We start from the raw sequence: 22,598 nt of genomic DNA, 5'->3' as shown, positions 1-22,598 counted from the left end.
TACTCCAATCCTTGGAGACAAAATAATATGCTACTGAATGAACATGGGTTTCAAAACACATCAAGGAGGAGATTAAAATATTCTTAGAGGTAAATGATATAACATATCAATCACTGATACAACATATCAAAATTTCTGTGACCCTATGAAAGGAGTACTAAGAGGAAAGTACATTGCATGGAGTTTATTCCATTAAAGAAGAAAAATTAAATAAATAAATGACCTCAAATTACATCTCAAAGCCCTAGAAAAAGAAAAACAAACCAACACCAAAACTTGAAGTAGACAGGGAATAATAAGAGCTGAACAATGAAACTGAAGCAAAAGAAACAATTGAAAAAATTGACAAAAAAATGTCGGTTCTTTGAAAGAACAAATCAAATTGACAAACACTTAGCGATACTAAAGAAGAGGAGAAAGAAAACTCAAATTTATAACATATAAGATGAAGAAGAAAATATCACACCAGACACTTCAGAAATACAGAAATTAATTAGAAATTATTTTGAAAACTTGTACTCTAATAAAATAGAAAATATTGAAGGCATCGGCAAATTTCTAGAGTCATATGATTTGTCCAAGTTGAATCAGGATGATATATACAATTTTAAAAATCCATTTCAAGCAATGATATAGAAGATGCCATCAGAAGCCTACCAAAAATGAGAAGCCCAGGAACAGGTGAATACACAGCTGAGTTCCTCCAGACCTTTAACAAAAAACTAATACCAATATTCCTCAAATTATGTTGTGAAGTAGAAAAAGAAGCAGCACTTCCAAACTTGTTCTATGAGGCCAATATCACCCTGGTTCCAACACCAGGAAAGGACACATCAAACAAAGAAAACTTCAGACCAATATCTCCAATAAACATAGATGCAAATTTCTCAATAAAATTCTGGCAAATCAAATACAAAAATACAAAAATATAGTGCACCACAATCAAGTGGGGTTCATCACAGGGATGCGAGGTTGATACAACATAAGGAAATCAATAAATGTAATTCATCACATCCATAGACTTAAAGATAAGAGTCATATGATCATCTCAATAGATGCAGAAAAAGCTTGAAACAAAATATAGCACCCTTCATGTTCAAAACACTAGAAAAATTAGGGATAACAGGAACATATCTCAACTTTATAAAGGCTATCTATGCTAAGCCCCAGGCCAGCATCATTCTAAATGGAGAAAAATTCAGAGCATTCCCTCTAAAAACTGAAAGAAGACCAGGATGCCCTCTTTCACCACTTCTATTTAACATAGTTCTTAAAACACTGGCCACAGCAATTAGACAGACAAAAGAAATTAAAGGGATATAGATAGGAAAAGAAGAACTCAAATTAGCACTATTTGCTGACAATATAATTCTACACCTAGAAGACCCAAAAAATTCCATCAGAAAACTTCTAGAATAAATGAATTCAGAAACTAGCAGAATATAAAAGCAATACTCATAAATCAAAGGCATTTCTGTATATAAGTGACAAATCCTCTGAAAGGGAAATGAGAAAATCTACCCTATTTACAATAGCCTCACAAAATAAAATAAAATAAAATAGTTAGGAATCAATGAAAGAGGTGAAAGAGCTATATAATGAAAACTACAGAACCCTAAATAAAGAAATCAAAGAAGACCTTAGAAGATGGGAAGACCTACCTTGCTCTTGGATAGGCAGAATTAACATTGTCAAAATGACCATACTACCAAAAGCACTACACAGATTTAATGCAATTCCAATCAAAATCCCAATGACATTCCTCATGGAAATAGAAAAAGAAGTCATGAAATTCATCTGGAAAGATGAGAGACACAGAATAGCTAAAGCAAGAAGAGTAAAGAAAGAAGCAGCAAAATACCAGACCTTAAACTATACTGCAGAGCAACAGTAACAAAAAGGGCATGGCATTGGTACCAATATAGACTGGTACACCAATGGTGCAGAATAGAGGACACAGAGACAAACCCACATGACTACAGTTATGTTATATTAGACACAGGCATTAAAAACATACATTGGAAAAAAGATAGCCTCTTCAACGAAGGTGCTGGGAACACTGGAAATCCATATGCAACAAAATGAAATCAGACCTGTATCTCTCACCATGCACAAAACTCAACTCAAAGTGGATCAAGGATCTAGGCATTAAACCAGAGACACTGTGTCTAATAGAAGAGAAAGTAGGCACAAATCTCCTCATGTTGGGTTAGGCCCTGACTTCCTTAATGAGACTCCTATAGCACAAGAATTATAATCAAGAATCACCAAATGGAATGGAATCAAACTAAAAAGCTTCTTCACAGCAAAAGAAACAATCAGTGAGGTGAATAGAGAGCCTACATTTTGGTAACAAATTTTTACCACCCACACATCAGATAGGGCATTAATCTCTAGGGTACAGAAAGAACTCAAAACTCTTAACACCAAAAAACAAATAACCCAATCAATAAATGGGCCAAAGAATTGAACAGACACTTCTCAAAAGATGATATACAATCAATCAACAAATATATGAAAAAAATGTTCAACATCTCTAGCAATTAGAGAAATTCAAATCAAAATTATTCTAAGATTTCATCTCATTCCAGTCAGAATGGCAGCTATTACAAATACAAACAACAAAATAAGTGCTGGAAAGGATGTGGAGAAAAAGGCACACTCATACATTGCTGGTGGGACTGCAAATTGGTACAGCCAATATGAAAAGCAGTATGAAGATTCCATGAAAAACTGGGTATGGAACCACCATTTGACCCAGCTATCCCTCTCCTTAGTCTATACAAAAAGAACTTAAAAACAGCATACTACAGGGACACAGCCACATCAATATTTATAGCAGCAAAATTCACAATAGATAAACTGTGGAACCAAATTAGATGCCCTTAAGTTGATAAATAGATAATGAAAATGTGACATATATACATGATGGAATATTATTCTGCATTAAAAGAGAATAAAATCATGGCATTTGCAGGTAAATGGATGGAGTTGGAGAATATAATGCTAAGTGAAGTTAGCCAAACCCAAAACAACAAATGCTCAATGTTTTCAATGATATAAGGATGCTGATACATAATGGGGTTTGGGAGTGGAGCATGGAGGATTAGATGAACTCTATATATAGCAAATGAAAGCGATTCAGAGGGAGAGGGTTTGGAGGCAGGAAAAATGGTGGAACGAGATGAACATCATTATACAAAGTACATGTATGAAGAAACAAATGGTGTGACTCTACTTTGTGTATAACCAGAGATATGAAAAATTGTGCTCTATGTGTGTAATATGAATTGTAATGCATTCTGCTGTCATACATGACAAATTAGGGTAATTAATAAAAAAAGAAGAATTTTGATGTTGACACTAGAGTATAACTTCTCATTAGAGAGCACAACTTTAGAAAAATGTAATTGTATTTTCTTTTCTAAAAAAATCCAATTATACTACTTGCTTCCATAGTGAATTAAATTTAGATGACCAAAATACAAAAAAAAAATAAATAAAAATAAAAGATATTGACACTAGGGGAAGCTGGATAAATGGAAAACAGGAAATTCTCTGTCCTTTTTTTGTAACATTAAGATTATTTTAAAACAAAACTCACTAACATATTTGTGACCATTAGAAAATTCTGTACAATAATTTGTTATATTTATGTAATATCAATATGAGGTTTTTAATGTAATAAAAGTATTATTAGGTTTTGAATATCTTTGCCTGCTTTAAAATATTTTTAAGGATGGGATTGTGATTCTTAGAGTTTTTTTAAATGGTAAAAAGGGATTGTCAAATTACTTCAAATTAATGCAGCTAGAAGATTGATACTTGGAGGAGGTCATGATTTATTCACTTTATTTTTCATGTTTTGAATTTTTCAAAATAAAACATTAGATAGATAGATAGATAGATAGTATTAACTGTATTTTATGTGCATTTTTTTGAGATTCTTGGGATTGAGTACAGGCCTTGCTATGGTAGGCAGGTACACTATAATGAGCTATATTCCCAGCCCAGTTGCACAATAAAATCTTAATGAAATAATTTGAAAGTGAAAAAAAATTGACGGAAAAAATGTTGGTTCTTTGAAAACAATAAATAAGATTGGTATACCCTTAGCCATGCTAGTGAAGAGAAAGAGAGAAAAAATTCAAATTACCAAAATTCATGATGAAAAAGGAAATGTTATGAGAGACACTGCTGACATACAGAGATAATAAAAAATATTTTGAAAAGTTAAGTTCCAATAAAATAGAAAATCTTGAAGATTTGAAAATTTTCTAGAGACATATGACCTACACAAACTGAATCAGAAGGAAATGCACCATTTCAAGCACAGATCACAGATCAATTTCAAGCAATAAAATGGAAGACACCATCAAAGCCCTACCAATTAAGAAAAGCCCAGGATGAGATAGATTCTCCAGACAAGTTTTACAAGAAATTCAAAGAAGAATTAGCATCAGTACTCCTCAAATTTTTCCATGAAATAGAAAAGGAGAGAACCCTTTTAAACTCATTCAATGAAACTAGTACCACCCTGATACCAAACCTAAAGACACATGAAAGTAAGAAAACTTCAGAACAATATCCCTGATGAATGTACATGCCAAAATTCTCAATAAACTTCTGGCAAACCAAACACAAAAACATATTACAAAGACAGTGTACCATGGTCAAGTGGGGTTCATCCCAGGGATGCAAAGTTGGTTCAACATATGGAAATCAATTAACATAATTCATCACATCAATAAACTTAAAGACAAGAATCATATGATCATCTCAGTAGATGCAGAAAAAGCATTTCACAAATACAGTAACACTTCATGTTCAAAACACTAGAAAAACTATGGAGAGTAGGAACATATCCCAACATTATAAAAGCAATATATGGTAAACCTAAGGCCAACATCATTCTAAATAGAGAAAAATTGAAAGCATTCCCTAAGAACTGAAACAGGACAAGGATGTCCTCTTTCACCACTTGTATTCAAGATAGTTCTTGAAACTCTAGCCAGAGCAATTAGACAGAAGAAAAAAATTAAAGTAATGCAAACAGGAAAAAAAAAAAAACTCAAGCTATCATTATTTGCCAATGACATAATTGTATATTTAGAAGATCCAAAAAATTCCACCTGAAAACCTCTAGAATTCATAAATGAATTCAGCAAAGTAACAGGATAGAAAATTAACACCCATAAATCAAATGCATTATTACAATACCAGTGATAAATCTATTGAAAAAGAAATTAGGAAAATTACCTCATTCACAATAACATCAAAAATAAAAATGAGGATACAATCTAACAAAAGAGGTGAGGAACTCTACAATGAAAACTACAGAACATTAAAGAAAGAAATTGAAGACCTTAGAATAGGGAAAGATCACCCATGCTCTTGGATAGGCAGAATTAACATTGTCAAAATGTTACTACCAAAAGCATTATACAAGTTTGATGCAATTCCAAGTGAAATCCCAATGACATTCTTCATAGAAGTAGAAAAGGCAACCATGAAATTCATCTGGAAAAAATAAAAGACCCAGAATAACCAAATAAATCCTTAGCATGAAGAGTAATGCATGAGGCAAATCAATACCACACCTTAAATTATACCACAGAGCCATAGTAACAAAAGTGGCATGGTACTGGCACCAATACAAACATGTAGACCAATGGTGCAACAGAAGACACAGAGAAAATCCCACCTAGTCACAGTAACCTCATACTAGACAAATGTGCCAAAAACATAGATTGTAGAAAGATGGATTCTTCAAAATGGTACTGTGAAAACTGAAAATCTATATGCACCAAAATGAAATCAAACATCTGTCTCTCACCCTGCACAAAACTTAACTCAAAGTGGATCTAGGTCTTAGGCACTAGAACAGAGACTCTTTGTCTAATATAAGAAAAAGTCAGACCAAATCTCCACCATGTCAGCTTAGGAAGTGACTTTCTTAACAAGACTCCTAAAGTACAGAAGTAAAATCAGGAATTAATAAATGGGATGGATCAAAAAAAATACCTTCTACACAGCAAAGGAAACAATTGAGAACATAGAGACAGAGCCTACATAATGGGAGAGAATCTTTACCATAGCCAAGTTAGATAGAGCAATATACATATCAAATACTTATTACCAAAACAACCAAATTGGGGCTGGGGATGTGGCTCAAGTGGTAGCGCGCTCGCCTGGCATGCGTGTGGCCCGGGTTCGATCCTCAGTACCACACACAAACAAAGATGTTGTGTCCGCCGAAAACTAAAAAAAAAATAAATATTAAAATTCTCTCTCTCTCTTAAAAAAATTAAAACAAAAAAAACAAAAAAAACAAAACAACCAAATAACCCGAACAGTAAATGGACTAAGGAACTGAACAGACAGTTCACTGAAGAAGAAATGCAATCAAGCAACAAACAAAAAAATTTTCAGTATCTCTTGCAACTAGAGAAATGCAAATCAAAACTACAAGAGATTCTATCTCACTTCAGTCTGAATAGCAATTATCAAGAATAGAAGAAACAATGTTGATGAGGATGCGGGAGGAAACACACACACACATACATTGCTGGTGGGACTGCAACTTGGTGAAAACACCATAAAAAGCAGTGTGGAGATTGCTCAGAAAACTTTGCATAGAATAAGCATTAGACCCTATTATTCCACTCCTTGGTTTATATCCAAAGGACTTAAAATCAGCATACTACAGTGATGCACCCACATGCATTTTTATACCAGCCTAATTCACAACAGCAGAATTATGAAACCCAACCTACCTGCCCTTCAACAGATGAATGAATAAAGAAAATGTGGTGTATATACACAATGGACTACAACTTGGCCTTAGTAAAGAATGAAATTATGGCATTTGCCCATAAATGGATGGTGCTGGAGAATATTGTGCTAAGTGAAATAAGCATCTCAACCAAGAAATTTCCTACTCCTCTTCTCCCTCCCTGCACCTCCTCCTCCATGGTTAGGGGAGAGGAAATCCAGGTCCTCACATAGGCTAAGCATGTGTCTACAACTGAGCTGTGCCCCTACTCTGGCCCCTGATTTGTATCAGTACATCTCATCATAATTATACTCTTCTTCCCTCAATGAATATGTGGAAAACTTTGGTTGTTTTATGAAAATTTTATAACCACAGGGCTTGAAAGAAAAAGCTCTGTTCTGGTAAGGAGGACAAAGGGACCTTAGACTTGTTTTTTCCACAAAGTCTCCATGGATCCTAATCAAATCACAAAGACTCCTTCACCTTCCCTCTCCCCTGGAGACACAAGGGTCACAGGCAACAATACTCTTAGAATTTTGAAGCTTCTGCAGATTGTAATGTTTTCCTGAAATTAATTGACATAGTGAATGTGTTTTTACCTCATACCTCCTCAAATCCATGGGAGCCTGATGGAATTCTCATGGGAAGGGTAGGGACAGGGATATAGGGAGTGGCCATTGCTGACCAGTCATTGAGTTAAAGGTTGAGACCTAGTTGGAAGCCAAATGCTGCCTCATGACTAGTCCTAATGATTCTTTTTCAGGCATGGGGTTTCTTCATCTCACCACAAGTTGTAAAGGGATTTCATCACATCCTGGGGACTCAGATGGTATCTGGCTCCACTCCTCCCCTGGGACAGCAGAAGTCTGAGGTAGAGATGCTGGGAGCCCAGCCTGAAGGTTTCCTAAGATCTTCAAAGTCTGAAGCTTGGAAAAACTATGTCCAGAGTTGACTGGGAGTTGAACAGCAATGAATCATATAGGGCCTCTACTGCACCAAGCTCTAGTCAGACTCTGCTAAGCCTCCTTATCAACTAGGCCTCAAATGTGGCCTACAAAAACTACACACATGATTCTGTTTATTGTTCTCTTCCACATTATAAGACCTGAACAAAATTCACATAGTTTCCAACATTCATGGCCAAGACTGTAGGATGAACACAGCCCTTCCCCTTATAGTACTTGCCTGAGAAAAACACAAGAATACTCAAAGAATTCACAATTTGTTACAGGTAATGTTTGATCAGAGGGCCTAACCTCCCTTCTCAAAGCATTTTCTAAAGAGGATTTACCATCATGAATCTTTCCTCTGCCCCTTGGGATACAGAATTGTGCATCTCCTACAACTCAAGAGTGTATTTCTCAAGGACCAGAAAAAGTCATTCCTTTGTTATGCAATCATCAGAAAGAACAGGGCCTCTGTCTCAGTCTTTGTGGGAGGACAGAACATGAACTTGGACAATTACACTTTGTAATTTTTCATTTTCCTTCCTTGGCACTTCCCACTTCCTCCTTCCTATTAGTTCAATTTTCCTTTAAAATACCCAGTCATCTCTGCACAAATTTGAATTTGGTTAATTCTGGACCCTCTTCACTATTGTACCATATATTATTGATTAAAACTTTAAATGGTTTTATTTGTCTGTGATACAGATACTCCAAGACTTGGGTGAAGAGCTGAGAATGATACAGGAAGCTGGAACTTCACTGGGGATCATGTTCTCACTGGCAGCTGAGGCTTCTGCATCCTGCCTGCCTCAGCCCCATCTCAACTTTCCTCTTTCTCACCATTGCCCATGACAGCAGCCTTCCATAATATACTCTTCATAATGCAGCCTGGGAATCTTTATAAACCACAAATATGATTATTTTTCTCCTTTAGAATCATTTGGTGATTACCCACAGATAGGAGGCCAGAGAAACAGAAACACACTTTCTGTGTTGATTAATTTGTCAACTTGTTCATCATACCCAGAAATTCAGTCAACCACCAGCCTGTCTATTGCTGTAAAGTAGTTTTTAGATGTAATTAACACTTACATGAGCAGATTGCCTTCCACAGTGTGCATGGACCTCACCTTATCAGTCCTTAAGAGTAAAAGACTGAGGTTGACAACCACATAATAATGGAATTGCTCAGCCATAAAAAGAAATAACCTGTCCAGCCATTCAAAGGCATCAAGGAAACATACACACATATTGCTAAGTGAAAGAGGCCAATTTGAAATGGCTGCATAGTCTAAAGTCTCTTGGAAAGTTAAAACCATGAAGATGGTAGAAAGATCACTGTTTTCCAGGGGTTGTAGGGCTGGGAGGATGACTAGGTAGATCACAGAAGATTTTTAGGGCAGCAAAACAACTGTATTATACTCCAATGGTATATACATGTGTCATTATATGGTTATTCAAATCTACAGAATGTCTAAACCTGGAGTGAACCCTCAAGTATAGTCTAAGTTATAATGATGTGTCTATGTGTGCTCATTGATTGTAACAAATGAACCAATCTGGTAGGGGGTTGATAATGGGGATGCTGTGTATGTGTGGGAGGAGGGGCATATAAATATTCTCTGTTCTTTGTGATCAATATTACTGTGAACCTAAAACTACTCTTAAAAAAATAAAGTTTTCAGCCAGGTGTGGTGGTGCACATCTATAATCTCAGCAACACAGAAGGCTGAGGCAGGAGGATCACAAATTTGAGGCCAGATCGGGCAACTTAGTGAGGCTCTGTCCAAAAAACATAAAAAGGTCTTGGGATGTAGATTAGTGGTAAAGAACTCCTGGATCCAACCTAGTATTGCAATCAAAATCAATATTCATGTCTTCAGAAAAATTCTGTCTCTGCATGGAATTTTGATTTGTATCATAAGAGCAGTTCTTCCTGGGTCTCCAACCTGTCAGTATACTCAGCAGATGTTGGGCTTTTCAGCCTCCATGAGCACATGAACTAGAAACAAGAGGTTTGGTGGATCTCAAACAGTTAAAACATAGAAAAAGACAACATTTAAAAATTAGCTTCCAAATAATTGATATTGCTATAATATGGATCTTAAAGGTCCCTCAAGGGCCTTATGTTAAAAGTTTCATCCAAGAGAGGTATTATTCAGATGTAGTGAGACCTCCTGAAAGGTCTTTGAGTTACTGTGGTTGTGTCCCTATGAGGAATAAGTTCACAGCCTCTTTCCTTGTCTTTCCTGGGTTCCTGGCCATGAGATGATCCATTTTGCTCTACCACTCAGTTCCTCCATGATGTGCTGCCTCACCATAGACCTAAATCCATAGCTGAAGTAACCAAAATGGGACATCCCAAACTGAGCAAATTAAACCTTTTCTAACATGATTACCCATGGAATATTTTATAGTAAAGGAAAGCTAAATAATACACGTATTCATGATAACAAATTATTCTGTGCTGGCTGGATTTCATCCAAAACTATCTTCAGAATTAATAACAGATCAAGGTTTAGTAAACTTTCACCAGAGATGTCTTTAATCTATTTTAATCAGCTCATCTTCCAGAGAAAACTTTTCAATGTGACAGCCATTAATTCAAGTGTGAAAATAAATAAAACTTAATATCAGTTAGTTCAAATTACTATTTTTCAAAGCACTAAACCCAGACTTAAGAAAAGATAGACATCTATTCAATTACACTTACTTATTAGACTTTAATATATTTATAATCACAGAAAATCATTTTTAAAGAAAATAATTATTGCTTCCCATTTTTAACATTTCTACTTGTGTTTTATGACCTTTATAAAGTACGTAAATGTTACCACATATAATTTTATAAAAATAAATTAGGGATGCATGCTAAAAGTAGTACCACTGGGTAGAAACTATTGGCTTTAGGAAATTTTAACCTCTGGTTTTGATTTTAGTTAATTTTCAAAGTAAAGCCACTACTTTGAAACTATTATTGTTTATGCAACCAAATCTAAATACTACCAATACCATAACAGTAAAAACAATCTGTGTCTGGTGAAGCCTTCATAGCCATCCTCAGAGAATGGAGCCTGGTGTGAAGGATGAGGCAAGAATAGTAGTAATGGTAGCTGCAGCATCAGAGGTGCTAGTAGCATAGTCTTCCCTTGGTAACTAAGAGGGAATTGGTTCCAGTACCCCTCAAAGATACCAAGATCTGTGGATGCTCAAGTGCCTTATAGAAAATGGTGTGGTATTTGTATAAACCCCATGCAATCCTCTGGATTTATATCATATCATCTCTAGGTGATCTATAATACCTAATGCACTGTAAATGCCTTATAAAACATTGTTACAATATATCATTTGGGAGTAATGGCAAGGAAAATAAATTTGTGTCCAGTACAGACACATTTTTTTCCTGGTGCTGGGGATTGAATCCAGGGATTTGCACATGGTAAGCAAGTGCTCTACTACTACTGAGTTGTACCTCCAACACAAGACAAGATACAGTTTAAAACTATTTTCTGTTCACATTTGGTTGAATCCATGGATATGAGACCTGGACATAGAGGGCCGACTGTGATAGTAGTAGTGGACTGTCAGTGGCAGTAGGAGTAGTGGACTGTCAGTGGCAGTAGGAGTAGTGGACTGTCAGCGGTAGCAGGAGTGGTGGACTGTCAGTGGCAGTAGGAGTAGTGGCAGACATAATGCTAGTGGTAGTCATAGTGGTGGAGGCACTGGCAGTGGTAGGCACGGTAGCAGCAGAGCAGTGGCAATAACAGTATAGGTAGAAGCAGTGGCAGTGGACATGCAGATACCTTCCAGGTGGGAGGCTGCAGAGATGCAGGCCCCTTGCACTTGTAGTAATGGAATTATGGACAATTCCACAATGTCCTCAATAGTAACATCAAGGGACTTAGAGAAACAGAGGTGCATTGATGAATTTTGATATGAGCTACAGCCTGGCGAAAATAACTCTATTATTATTTAGTACAGGGTAATAGAAATAAATGATTTAAAGCTGACATTAAATTTGCTAAAATTATAACAACAAATATTAAGGTGTAATGACTTTGGATTTAGTTCTATAGTTTTTATAACAGGGTCTAATGAAATGCTTTTTCTGAAAGGTAGTGTCACTTCACTTGAGCGTAAAGATGTTAAATGGATAAGTAAAAGCCGGATTAAAAGTCAAGCATCTCATGTATAATGTGTCAAAATGCATTCTACTGTCATGTAGAACTAAACAGAACAATTTTTTTAATTGTTTGGAAAAAAAAGGAGATGGGCATCTCTATCTTCATTTTGTATCTGTTTACTTTATTAATCTTTGGATAAGATTCTTTCTCATTCACATATGTAGGCATATTAATCATTTAAAAAATCCTCATCTTTAAATTGCAAAACCTCCCACTTTAAGGTTGAAGACTGCAAATTCAAATAATTAAGGCCTTTCTTTTTTATGATGTTTATAAAATATATAAATGTTACCACATATAATTTTATAAAAATGAATTAGGGATGCATGCTAAAAAAAATAGTAACCATGGGTACTGTTTTATTTTTAAGATAGCTTCTGTTTTTTAAAGGTTAATATGTGCATTACAGGAATAATAAAAACAAAAGAAAAGAACAAAGTCATCCAGTCACAAGCACCTTAGTTGGACATGTCTCTTCAGGTCGTGTGTATACATAAAAAACATCCCTTTTTGTGTGATTCTGTATAGAGTCTGTTTCATGCTTTTCCACACATATGAATAGTCACCAACTCAAATGAATAGTCACCAATTCAAAATCCCAAAGCTACATGAGTATTTTTGATAACCAAGAATATACTGCACCAACTCAATCTGTTAGAAAAAATTGTAATACGTTCTTGGGTTCAAAAATTTCACTGAGAACAGAAATGGCAACAAGCCTCTAGATAGACATATCAAAAGAGTTACAACTAAAAGAATGCATTCCTTTAATGCTCAATTAAAAATAAGACAAAGCAACAGAATGCACCAAGCTTCTTTCTAGGAGGGATCATTACCACATTTCTACTACTGAAATATGAGCAAGAATACATGTTCCCAGTGCATTAAAGTATTCCTCTGACACAGCCAGAAGATGCACACACACACCACTGTCCACATCAAAACATTAATCCTTGGGCAGACACAGTGGCACAGTGTGTAATCCCACCCTCCCTCAGGAGGCTGAGGTGGAGTTCAAAGATAGCCTCAGCAAAAGTGAAGCACTGAGCAGTTCAATGAGACCCTGTTTCTAAATAAAATACAGAACAGGGCTGGGGTTGTGGTCAAGTGCCTCTGAGTTCAATATCTAGTATCAAAGAAAAAAATTAATCCTTGAGCACTTGCTGCCAGCTTTTCCTGGGTGTTTCCTGCTACCCCTGTGCTGCCAGTCTGATGAAAAAGTCCTGCTACACATTATCCTTAGACAAAATAATTCCAAGTTCAAGATGCACCTTTTCTGTCAATGATAACAAAGAGATTTTTACACATTGGCCAATTCACTAGCTCTGCTACTTATGATGCACTGTTACCTCAGGACATCTAGAAAGCTTAGATGTTGTGAAATAAAGTATGAACTCTATTCACAATAAACACAAGTACTTTACCAAAAATGCAGATATAGATCTATGGTTATAATCTCAAATGGTCCTCCAGATATGGAGAGAATAGCAAAGAGTACTTCCCCTTACCTTTCCTCTTCTCCCTCTTAGTCCAGTGACTAAGTTCAGGACTACACCTAGTTCCCAGAGGTGGATTAATAAAGGTCATTCACAGAAGACAGTTCTTCCTAAAACGTACAAATGAATATTTATATAGGGATTTTTTTTGCTACTTCTAACAAACTCCCCCCATCATCAACTGGTAAATCTTCAACAAACTTTCCAAGACATCAAGTTCAACAATTCCATTCCCCTGAAAGGCAACGATTGCCAGGTAGTAATAAAAAATACACAATGGCATTATTTTAACCTTCTACTTTTATCATGTAAAGAAAGACTAGCTGTTTCTAAGAAGGATTTAAGTTTCCAAGAACACATATAGTAGCATAACAAAGGGTAGATTTTGAAGCAAAAATCTCCTGTTTTTAAAGGCTAGATGTTGAAAGTGTCTTCCAAACAGGAACATTCTGGCCAAGAACCTTTCCCTTTCTCATCTCTAATCAACCCAAGGGTCAGATACATGCATCTGAAAAGTTTAGAGATGACTAACAATTTCACTTCCTAAGTGGTTTTAAGAATGATCTCTCCTATGAATTTTAACACACAGTGTACTCAATGTGTTTACTAACTCTACTTTTGTTATATGCTGGTAAACTCTAACATCTACATAGACTAGATGTAAATTAGGACTCACTTGTCCTTTATATACACAATTTACACAGCATAGTAAAACAACACTCACAGACATAAGGGACAATGGTCAATCTTGCTTCACAGAAAATACATTGGTATAGAGCCCTTTGCATTTCCTTATAATTCTTCTCCCTGAACCAGCACAAATATATTATGCAGTGCTCAGAGAAGTGTTTTGATCATTCTATTTCCAAAAGACAGTTATTTCCTTGTGAATTTTAACAAAAAGGTATCTACAAAATGTCTTCTTTAAGATCTCCATTTTAACATAGTTTGTGCACTTCTAAACATCTACAAAGAGGAAACGTTTCAAATCAGGACTTAAGTTTGCCCACTATGTACATAGTAGTGTTGAAAAAATGTGCACATGTAACAATGGTTAATATTAAAAGTGTTTTCTAAGTAAGTACCTCTAAATATATAGAAAAACTAGATACTCCTCCTAAGAACCTGTCCTTGATGGACACTGCACTGGTAAATAAAATTGCACATGGAGTAATGGTTATAAGCTGAGGTACCTTTTAGTATGACTATTTTGTCCTTGAACCTTTCCCTTCTCACTTCCTTTTCTCTACTTTTAGTTCAGTGGACAATACAGGCATATGTAAGGTCTAAAGATGGTTGAACAATTTATTTTTGGCGAAAATTCATTCTCAGAGGGCAAGCTTCCCTGTTAATTGCAACACAAAATGTCTAAACTGTGCTCATTAAACTAACAAATTGGTCATACACTGGCAACCTCTTTAATACCTACAGACTAGATATTGCAATTTTGGACTCATTTGTCCACTATATAAACTATGTACACAGCTAAACAAAATGCACAGATCATAAAGCAAACTGATGTCTGAAAATGTCCACGTGTGAACACACTAACATATTACCTTTTGCAATTGTTCCCTCCCACCTCCTCCACATCACTGAATAGGTGCAGACAGTACTATACTGCTCACAGAGGTGGTTTAAGAGTTCCATTCCCAAAAGACTATTTCATATGAAATTTAGCAAAAAGATATTTCAATGTGATATTTTACTACCTCTACATTTAACATACATTGCACACGTCTAAACATCTAGCAGACTAGATGTTTGGAGTAGAAACTCAATTTGTCCACTTTGTCCACTATGCACATGAAAGTCTGGAATAAACTGCATACATGTAACAATAGTTCTAATTTGAAAATGTCTTCCAAATATGACCATTCTGGCTGCTCACCCACCCAGTGGGCTACAGTGTTCAAATTTTCAGAAGAGAATCCTTCCAAGAATTTTAACACAACACACACAAAATTTGTTTACTAATTCGACTTTTGTCTTACATTGGCAACCTTTGTAACATCTAGAAAAATGAGATGTAGATTAGGACTCATTTGTCCTTTCTGTACATAAAGTAAAACAAAACCCATAGACACAAGGAACAACTCTGGCCTCATCATAAGCACATTGGCAGGGTGCTCCTGAGGACCAGCACACAAGTGTGTCCTACTCAACAGGGGGTTTGGCTATTGCCCCTCCCCCCTTAAATTTTTTTCTTAAGAATTTTAATAAAAAGATATGTACCAAATCTGTTATGTTTTACCACTTCTACTTTAAACGCAATTTGGGCACCTGAGAACATCTAGAAAGTCTAGATTATTTTTTTAAAAGTACTTAGCATTGTCAACTATATATACAGTATTGAGGAATGAGATGTGCACACAATACGATGTTTGCTGTATGAATGTGTTTTCCTTATAACTAGTCTGGCACAGGACCTCCTCCTCCTTCTCAGGGTTAAAGTATCTCCATGTCCTCCATTCCACTGACCCAATGTGGACATGTGTGGCTCCTAGAGGTGGTCTAACAACATCCCTTTTAAGGCACTTCTGAAAACATTCTGAAGTTTTTGAAACAAATGGCCATTTATGAGACGTTATTTTCTTGCTCTGTCATATCTCGGCAACCTCCTGACATCTGGAATGTCCAGATGTAGCAAAGCTTTTAAAAGGTTGGGGGCAACTTGTGAGTAGCCTTTTCCCATTATACACACAGGCCTCCTACAAAGGGCCACTAACTCTTCCCAAGGGGAGGGGCATCTCCCATTGGCCACTGTATGTTCCCCTGGTCCTTTAGGGTAGAAGGAAGAGGCACCACCTGAGGGTCGCTAAGAGCTCCACCAACCTTCCTCAGGGTCTTCACTCACCTTCCAGGGCAGTTAAGGCCTTTGCCTTGTGCGACAAGGTGCAGTCCCTGGGAGCCAGCACAGAGCGGTCACCGAGGGCCCTGGTCTGCACGGCTCTCCTGCCTAGTGTGTGGCAGAGCTCCCGGGGGTCCACTCACCTTCTCGGCCCTCAAAACCCCGGCCGCCCTCCATGAATTCAGAACCATCCACCTCATGCCAGGCCTCTCATGCCACTCCTCTCATGCCAGGTCATGTCACGCAACCTCATCCTAAGTGACCCCACCCAAAGGCTCCAATCTCTCAGAAGCAGCTTGTGCTGTGAAGGGCAGGACTGGGGGACTGGGTCAGTAAGCCAGTCCACAGGGTCCTGGGTCCCACAGGTTGTTGTTACCCTTGTGTCATCCATATGGGGGTGAGTATCCAGGGTCCTTCAAGGCCTGAGCCAGCCAGTGCAGGCCTGAGGAAGCTCCTGGTGTCCACAGGGTAGAGGCAGAGGACCCCAGGGGACCCCGGGGGAGCAGGCCAGGCTCTCTCACTAGGAGCTCTGACAGAATACATGGGGAAGGAATACATGGCAGCTGGGAAATAGCAAGGAAGGGGTGGATTCCCACTGACCCCTTGGAGGGCATTACCCCAGGACCTAACTTCCTCCCAGCAGGCCTCACCTTTTAAATGTTCTACTGCCTGAAGCTAGGTGTGGTTGCATGAGCCCATAGTCCTAGCTCTTTGGAGGCTGAAGCAGGATGGTCACTTACATCTAGAAGTTCAAGGCCAACCTGCAGAACAGGGAGAGACTTTAAATAAAAATAAAATAATATATAGGAAAGAATAGAAAAAAATTGCCCTATGTGTCAAAACTCCAATTTTGTAGGGTTAGGGAGCAAAATTTAGACACTTGGGCCTTTGGGGGACATTTCATATCCAAACCACAGATAGAGGTATACTTGTTGGCAAACTGCTCATTTTTCAGTAGTTTGATTTTAATTTCATGTTTCCATGAGAAACATACAGTGCTGATGATTCTGAAGCTGAATTTAAATTGGGGCATGTAGACATGTGCACATCAGGTCATGGAGCTGCCCCATGTGGGGAAAAACTGAGTATGGCTATTTTGTATCCCTGTGAATATCCCAATGACCCATCTTGCCATGATGAGCCCTGAGCAATAGGTCCCTGTGTGGTTTCCAGCTGAGCTCAAGTCTATCCACCTAAAAGCATTGGAAGAGTTTCCAATTTAGGATTATTACATGTTGAATACACCTTATCTGAAATACTAGGGTCCGGAAGTCTTAAGAATTTCATTTATTTTTCCAATTCTAGATTTTTTTCTTATACACAATGAAGTGTCTTGTGGATGGGTCACAGGTCTGAAAATGAAAATCAATTGTTTCATGAACATCTTATGCACATAGCCTAAAGGAAATTTTACATGATATTTTCTAATAATTTTGTGAATGAAATAGTATTTATGTGCATTGAATCATCAGATTTGTGGTACCAAGTTGATGCTTTAAAAATTTTGGAATTTGGAGAAGCTCAGATTTCAGAGAGGAAATGCTCAAACTACAGTACTGGCTGAATACCATTTGTTTTCTGTGCGCCTGTGTATGGATAATGTCTCATAGTGGAATTGTTGGTCAGAAAAAAATATTGATGAGACCTATGAGAGGGTCCCAAATATGTCAGAACATTATCCTTTATTCTGAAGTGAAAGGCTACTTTGGATCCCAAAAATTAATGAACGTGAGTCTTGGAAGAGAAGGTAGGGGTTAAGCAAGTCTGTTTCCCAAATACTAATATACAAGTGAATCCTTGTTGGCTTAGTTGTGTACCCAGTATTCATATATTGAAGTCCTAGTTTGCAGTTGAAAGGTAACTGACTCACTAGAGATGGAAATTCAACCAAGAGATTTTATTGGGGGCGGCCCAAAGGGGAAGAAGAGAGCAGCAGCCTGAGCCTGCAAACTTCAGCTTAAGAAGGGTTGCTTAGGTAACTTGGTGGGTACTGGCTGGCAGGGTGACTCAAGAATCGGCCAGCAGACACTATGTCCCATGGTGATTGGTTGAGAAAACTTTTTGACTTTGGCACCCTTCAGCTTGGTGCTCTGAGGCTTGGTGCCCTTCAGAGAGGAAAAGGAGGGGTAAGGGATGACATGATGTAATTCTGAGAGAAGGAGTGATGTTATTCTGAGAGATGAAAATTTAACTTCACCGGGGAGAAATCCAATGGGGGAAATAAAACCAAATGTAAGGTCTCCCACACACCCAACAGCAGTACCTCAGGAAATGATTGTATTTGGCCATAAGGTCTTTAGAGAGGTGATTAAATTAAAATGAGGTGAGCAGGATAGATTTTGGTGCAGTATAACTGAGTCTTTTTAAGAAGAGAAAATTTGAACATAGAACAAAAGAAAGTAAAGACCATGTAAAGGCACAGCAGGAAGGTTACAAGCCTGGAGGAGATCCAGGGAACAGATTCTTCCTCAAAGCCTTTAGAAGGAACCCTGCCAACACCTTGATCTCAGTTTTCCAGCCTCAAGAACTTTGAGAAGAGAAAATTTTGTTACCTAAGCCAGCATCTAGTCTGTGCTGCTTTGTTGTGGCAACCCTAGGAAACTTATCCATGATTCTCCTGGGCTTTTGTGAAAATGCAGGTTCTCATTTGGTAGGTCTGGGGTTTAGCCTGAGTTTTTATCACTGCACAGGACGCTGAAGTAGGGACAGTCTGATTTACCTGGTTCCTCCTATGAGTTCAACAGTCTTTACCACAAGCCAAATATGAGATCTGCCATAGCTACTTGAGAGAATTAGGAGAGGCTGGGGATAGAGTTAATGTCTGAAAAGCTATCACTGTCATGCTGTATGTGTGAAGGCCCAGGTGATAAAGGAAAGGGAAGGTACAAGTGGAAGTCTCCTCTCTCTCTTTCTTCCTTTTGTATGAATGGAATGAATGTAGAACTCAGAGGACTTGAAGACAGCTCTGTGGCAGGCAGTTGGCCTGGTATGTGGTGGCAAACAGGGATACTGAAGCAATGACCTCTCCTATTTCTTCTGTTCCAACCCCAGAAGCATGGCTCCACTCCTCTTCTGAGGATTGCTGATCTCTTCCTCTTCCTCTTCAGTAGGCAAATATTTGATCTGTGATCTCTGTCTCTCCTCTCCAAACTTGTTTTCTGCTTACAGTGACATGTGTTACATCACTGCACATTGTGTATATGTGGGTACATACATGACATGGATAAAATATAAATATCACCAATGAGTTTGAATTTTTTGAAATTAAAAGACAAACATCTGAAATAAGTTTAGGGAAAGTAATTCTTTTAAAAAATCTATTCTTACTACTGTTTTACTCTTTCCCATAAGATTACATGGGATGGAGAGGCAGAAGAATTTTCAGAGAATATTCATGTGTTTATAAGAAAAAAAAAAAAAACTATAGACTGTGGGAGACCTCACCATCCACTTGTATAGGAGACTGGAGGTGGGTAATCAGTGTGTGTGGCAGGGGATGTGGTGTTGTCTGGATTCTAAGACTTGACTCTTTTTCCAGGTAGAAAAAATAGTTACATGGGAGAATTTCAGAGCCTGGAAAAATCCAGAAAGTTCACTTTTTCCTTTCCAGGGTAAAGAGAAAAATGTAGACTCAGAGTTTGTCTTTCACATTTAGGAATGACTGGCACTTTTGGAGAAACCAGGAGTGACTATTTTGGAATGTGGACTGAGCTATCACAGTTGCCAGAATGTCCAGGGGAAGCAGAACAGGACAGGATTTGCTGCTGGCCATCTTTCCTTTTCTCCACTGGGCAAATCCTGCTGTGGGATCTCTTCCTCATGTAGAGGTATGACTCCTATTCATAAGTCCTTGTCCCATGCCTTAATTTAAATTTTAGAGGTTCAACTTCGTGCAGCAGGTATTTTGTGGATATCTGTACTGAGCATTATGTGAGGTGTAAAGCTAAGAAGGCTTTGCTCATTTGGAGTATTTGTGGTGCTACTGAGTGGCTTCAACCACAACTACATACCACACTTCCCAGGCTGTGCACATTAATGTGGGCATTCTCAGGAGCTTCTCAGGGATTCCTGGAGCAGCAGGGGCTCTGAAGAAATGCTTATAAATACTTTAGGTATAATTACACTAAAACTCATGTTTGTTTGAAATTGATAGGGAATAGAGAGATGTGAGCAGCAGGAGCATGAGGTTAAGGGAATAATTCTATTATGTGTGTCCATAGTACCAACTTCCAAGTGCTTATTTTTTTAAAAAGCAATTTGCCTCCAGTTCTGCCTGGCCTAAGTAGTCAGAATATGTTACATTCCTCAGAATACTATCTGTTATCTGTAGGAGAAATGCAGGCCAGAAATGCCAATAAAGGTTCCGTGAAGGTTAACATTTGTGATCCTTATAAAGACTGGTTTGCAGAAGTCCGGGAGATATGGATCATCCCCTCTAGCCATGACTTCTGGACCAAAGTGACCTAGAATTGAAATGGTGGGGACTTTAAAATCTGATGTCATCCAGTTTTCAGTGAAAACTCAAGAGGTGGACCTGGGTGGGACTTTCTATAAACTTCCCTGGGATGGCATGAGAAGAGTGCCATCCTTCTTTTCTGAGAGGATCCCCCTTCACAAGACAGAGTGTCTTCTTTTCCCTTTCTCTGTCCCTTCTAATGAACTCATACCTGTTACTCTGAGAGATATGTCTGAAATCTTTCTGGCACAATTATAAGAGTTGGGGTTTGAAGAGGGGTACTCTGAGACTGCCTCAGCTTCTCAGGAAGCCAGTGACCTGTAACAACATCTTCCAAAAAGAGTTCCTGTTAATCCTCACATGGTGCTTGTGATAGTTTCACATTTCTGTTAGTGCATAGGATGAACTACCTGTTATCCTAGCATAGCAGCTACTCCTTCTCATTGCTCATTAGGAACTGTGGCCATCTTCTCTGCCTTCTACCTTTTCTTCACCATTCTTGACAAATCTTTTTGTGATGACTTTTATGTCATTTATTAGTTTTGCAGAAGCTGATATGAATATGAAGTTGCCCATCCCATGCCTCCAAGTGACATGGAAGCAAGTAAATGAGGCTCCCATCTGAACAAAGTAAAATATAGGCTGTATCATATCAAGAAAACCCTTGTCCAAATGATGTTAATCCCCTGAAAGCAGAGAAAAAACAGCCACAACATGGCCTCTGCTTTCCAAGGCAGCCTTTTTGTTTTCCCCAAAATTCTCAAATGGCCTTCAGCAAATATAACAAAAATGGGTCCCTTCCACCAAAATATTGCCTGAAGTCATCATCTGGATTCAGGACTATAAATTCAAATTCAAATGAACTATGGAAATGATTTCCACCATGTCCTTCTTTGCCACATTTGACATGAATGTCTCATTTTTAGCATCTGAAAAATATCTCATGTGTCTCAGTCACTTGTTGGTGGGTCTCTGGGTTGCTCTCTGGGTCCTCTTTATTCTCAGAGTTTTTATCTGGATGCCACATTAGTGCCGGTTTCTGACATGCCTTCTGGATAACCTTGGGTGAGTCATGTCTCTGCACACCTGGAACTTCCTACCAACACAGTGTTTTATTTTTTTTTTTAATTTTTTTTATTAGTTGTTCAAACCATAACAAAGCTCTTGACATATCATATTTTATACATTTGATTCACGTGGATTATGAACTCCCATTTTTACCCCATATACAAATTGCAGATTCACATCGGTTACACATCCACTTTTTTACATACTGCCATACTAGTGTATGTTGTATTCTGCTGCCTATCCTATCCTCTACTATCCCCCCTCCCCTCCCCTCCCCTCCCATCTTCTCTTTCTACCCCATCTACTGTAATTCATTTCTCTCTCTTGTTTTTTTTTCATTTTCCCCTCACTTCCTCTTACATGTAATTTTGTATAACAATGAGGGTCTCCTTCCTTTACCATGCAATTTCCCTTCTCTCTCCCTTTCCCTCCCCCCCTCGTCCCTTTTTAATGGTGATCTTCTTCTCATGCTCTTCCTCCCTGCTCTGTTCTTAGTTGCTCTCCTTATATCAAAGAAGACATTTGGCATTTGTTTTTTAGGGATTGGCTAGCTTCACGTAGCATAATCTGCTATAGTGCCATCCATTTCCCTGCAAATTCCATGATTTTGTCATTCTTTAGTGCTGAGTAGTACTCCATTGTGTATAAATGCCACATTTTTTTATCTATTCATCTATTGAAGAGCATCTATGTTGGTTCCACAGTCTAGCTATTGTGAATTGTGCTGCTATGAACATCATTGTAGCAGTATCCCTATAGTATGCTCTTTTAAGATCTTTAGGGAATAGTCCAAGAAGGGGAATAGCTGGGTCAAATGGTGG

This window comes from Marmota marmota, unplaced genomic scaffold, assembly GCF_001458135.2.
Source record: "Marmota marmota marmota unplaced genomic scaffold, marMar, whole genome shotgun sequence".
Lineage (NCBI taxonomy): Eukaryota > Metazoa > Chordata > Mammalia > Rodentia > Sciuridae > Marmota > Marmota marmota.
This window is presented reverse-complemented; position numbering follows the sequence as displayed.